This window comes from Chionomys nivalis, chromosome 24 (assembly GCF_950005125.1).
Source record: "Chionomys nivalis chromosome 24, mChiNiv1.1, whole genome shotgun sequence".
Classification (NCBI taxonomy): domain Eukaryota; kingdom Metazoa; phylum Chordata; class Mammalia; order Rodentia; family Cricetidae; genus Chionomys; species Chionomys nivalis.
The window spans coordinates 29284927-29289197 of record NC_080109.1 but is presented as its reverse complement, the minus strand read 5'-3'; the positions used below and the strand labels follow the sequence as shown (position 1 = coordinate 29289197).

Here is a 4271-nt window from a genome sequence, read left to right as displayed (position 1 = left end):
TTAACACATGACAGGATTAATAAATCCATTATTTTACTGTAGTGCATAAATTAAATTATCCCATTTACTTCACATTTTCCTTATATTCTGTTTTATGCAGTGAACTTTCAAAATCTCCCTAGTATCATGTTGGTTAATATGTGTGTGTGTGTGTGTGTACTATTCAAAGTATATATATATATATATATATAAACATATATGCATATATTTTTGAATAGTTTGATCTTTTCTTTCTTTTTCTCTATAATATTGAGAATTTATTTTTTTGGCTGTCTCCAAAAGCTATTCTATTTTTTTATATCATATTAAGCTTTATATTTTTAAGCTTACTTAATCTTTTCATTTTTATTTTTTTATAATTCAACAAGACTATATTTTATTTTTTTCATAAAAGTTTAACAAAAATATATTTTTCATTAACTTAAAATACAGTTTCAGAAAGCAGTTTCCGATTGTTATAATTCATTACACATTTTACAAACAGTAGAAGGAAGCAGTCAATACAAGTGTGTGAAGCAATGGTGTGCTCACTTCAGAAGCGGAACTCTGTCTTTCAGAACCTTAAAGGTGGGGTTCTTGTTAATTTTCTTGTTGAAGATGGCCAGGAGCTCCTCCTCTGACATGTAATGGTCGCTCATCACTGCATGGTACTTAGCTATGACCTTTTTCTTTAATTTCTTGACTGATCTCTCCTTGTCTAAAGCCTGTTTCAGAACGGCTTTAATAGTCCCCTTCCAGTTGAATTTACCTTTTGCTGGGACATCATGGTCCTTGGCCTCTCCCTCCTCAGGCTTTCCTGGCAACTTCATCTTTTTTCTTGAACTCATCTTCTGAGTGTTTTCGCCGCTTCTGTTTTCCTTTCCCTGTCTTGGTCTTCCCCTCATCAGCATTTTTTACCAGGGGCCCCCGTTTCTGTCTGCATCCTCTTCTGAGGCTTGCTCACCCTGGGCCTTCTTCTTTTCTGGCGGGCCGTCAGCCTCTGTGGTCTCCTCCCCACCAGCATCCTGTCCTGCCTCCTGGCCCTTTTTGCGTTTTTTTGACTTCTGGCCCCTCAGGTTTTCCTGTTGGTTTTCTGCCTTCAGCTCTTTCTTCTCTTTCTTTCTATTCTTATGTCGTTCCTCCTTCCTTTCTCTTTTATTTTTCTTTGCCTCTTCTTTTTCTTCCGTGGTGCCATTTGTTTCCTCAGGTGGAACCTTAATGGGGATCTCTGCATGAGGCTTGGCCACGTTGCTGGGTGGTTGCTGATCTTGCTCACTGCTGGACGCTTCGGAAGAGATGTTCCACACCTGCTCCAGAGGAGCGTCACTGTGCATTTTCAGGCTGTTCCTCATCCAGTTCTGAAACTTAGCCTTTTTTCTGGGAACATTGTCAAAAGCACTGATTTGCTGTAGAAGTTCTCCAAATTTAGGGCTGACATTGGGTTTCTTTATTAATTCATTAATTTTCTGAATCCATGCCTGCTGCTTTGCATTACCTTTGTGAGTCTTGGTTTCATAGTCTTTGCCTCCGTACTTCTGATCTTCACTGATGCACTTCACGTGGCTTTTTTTTTAATTTTATTTTTTTTAATTTTTTTATTCTTTTTTAATTAATATTTCCACCTGCTCCCCGTTTCCCATTTCCCTCCCCTCCTCCCAAATATTGCCCCCTCCCCCTCCCCCCACTCCCCTCCCCCTATCCCCACTCCTCTTCTCCACCCCCCACACCATTCCCCCTCCCTTTCGATACTGAAGAGCAGTCCAAACTCTCTGCCCTGCGGGAAGACGAAGGTCTTCTATCTACGTCCAGGAAGGTGAGCGTCTAAACAAGCTAAGCTCCCACAAAGCCAGTTCTTGTATTAGGATCGAAACCTAGTGCCATTGTCCTTGGCTTCTCATCAGCCTTCATTGTCCGCCATGCTCAGAGAGTCCAGTTTCAACCCATGCTTATTCAGTCCCAGACGAGCTGGCCTGATCTGATTTATTGGGAGTTCACGTGGCTTTTATAGTCATTGCCCCAGAAGTCCTTCCCACAGTCAATACAGGAGAGACATTCACAGTTTCGGCAGGCAGACACATGCTTTTCCACCTGTGCTTTCTTCATTAATTCACCCGCACGCGTTGCATGGAAAAAACACCGTCTTTGCTTAAATGATTAAATGTTCTGTCAGAGACTGGTTTGAACTCTTGCCCTCTCAGCAGACTTCGCCAACCGTCTTAACCGACTCCCGGGAGCACGTGGAGCCGCAGCCGCCCAGCGCAGCGCTGCCACCGGCTCTCTCTCTCTTCCAACTCCATCTTTTCATTTTTTCCCTCCATTTTTTATTAAAAACAAATTTTTTTCCTCATACAATATATTCTGATTACAATTTCTCTTCCTTCTACTCCCCCCCCAGTTCTTCCTCACTTCCTCACCCATGAGACCCACTCCATTTCTATCTCTAATTAGAAAAGAACAGGCTTCTCTACAAAAAATATTGCAAAATAAGACATAATAATAATAAAAAAAAAACACCAACACTTAAAACTTGGACAAAGCAAGCCAAGAAAGAAAAACAACACCAAGGCAAGATACTAGAGTCAGAGATCCATTTGTTCACAAACCCAGGAGTCATATAAAATACTAAACTAGGAGCTATATGTGTAGCCCCCTGTGCTTCATGATTCAGTCTCTGTAGATTCATATCCACCTTGCTTAGTTAATTAAGAGGGCCTTGTTTTCCTGGTGTCCTCCCTCCCACCTGGCTCGTAAAATCTTTCTGCATCCTTTTATGTGGGTTCCCTGAGCCGTGAGATGAAAGATGACGAAGACATCCTATTTAGAGCTGTGTATTCGAAATCTCTCTCTCTCTCTCTCTCTCTCTCTCTCTCTCTCTCTCTCTTTTTCTCTCTCTCGTCTAGCCGTGGGTCTCTGTATTTGTTCCTGTCTACTGCAGGAGGAAGCTTTTCTGATGGTGGCTAAATAAGTCACTGATTAACTGATTATGAGTATAGCAAACTGTAAATAGGAGTCATTGTATCACTAATATATTTTTTAAGACCAGTACCATTTGCTTTTGGCCTAGATTCCTGAGATAGCAGTTCTTTGGTTCTTGGTCATGTAAGCAGTGTTGGGTATAGTTTCCATCTGGTGAAGTTAGCCTTCCTTAACATAAATCAGACATTGGTTGGATATGCCCCAAATTTTGTGCCACAATTGCCGTATACCATAATTTTCAGGAAAGAAAGATTATAAATCAAGGGTTTTATGGTTGTGTGGGTGTTGATGTTTCTCTTTTGGTAACCTGCAAAGTTTCTTCCAACATGAAAGACACTAGAAGATAGGGATGAAAGTTTTATGTAGACACCATCTTAACATACTCATGCTCAATGAGTTGTGGAGATGTAGTCTTGAGCAAGGGGTCCTGCTATCCAGTTGGGAAGAACGATCTATACTCTTGGCAACCACCTGGGTTGTTTGGCGATTCTCTGGGACATCTTTGGCCAACCACTCAATTGATATAAGTCAGTTCCTGTAATAAAGACTTCATTTCGTGACAAGAGATGACCAGTTAGAACTTTGTCTCCTTCCTTATTTGCAGACTTCATTAGACCTACATATATTTTAGAAAGTTTCCACTGCACTGTTCCCATACCACCCCTCAAATGCCACTCAATTGTAGCTGTCTCCCCTTGCATTCCTTCCATCATCCCCATCTCCCATGCCCCTCTGCAACTTATCTTCTTCTATGCCCATTCCACCCATACGAAAAATTCTACTTCCCTCTTCTGTAGAGATTAATGTGTCCCTTAGTGTCTTCCTCTATATGTAACCTCTATGGGACTACAGACTGTAGTTTGGTTATCATTTATTTTAAAGTTATTTTACTCTTGTTCTCATCTTTTCTAGTTTTCTAATGGAAAAACTGCCATTGAGTTGAGAGAAGAGAATGCAATAAAAGCTCACTGATGCATATGATTATTAATATTTTGACACAATTCTTGACCCCCACCCCAGGAAAACAGGTATGCACACATTCACATTTATGATAGCAGTTATTACTTCAGGGCTGAGCTAAAAAAATTGAAATATCAAATAAGATCCAAATGCAAACAACACTTCTAGTGTTAAAATTTCTTCTGACCACAGTAGAAAGAATAAAAATAAACATGTTGAAATATTTGTTGCTTTATGGTAGAGATTTGCATAATTAATTTTAAGAATATATTATTTGGTATATTAAAATGTTATATTAGCATACAACTAATATTCTAATATTAATATAATCTAATATTTGGAAAATCATTAAATTC

At 39.7% G+C, this 4271-nt stretch overlaps 1 pseudogene; it reads right to left on the bottom strand.

Annotated features, from left to right (window-relative positions):
- Positions 1-527: 527 nt before the first annotated feature.
- On the bottom strand, positions 528-2276 carry LOC130865769 (cell growth-regulating nucleolar protein-like; annotated as a pseudogene).
- Positions 2277-4271: the final 1995 nt, after the last annotated feature.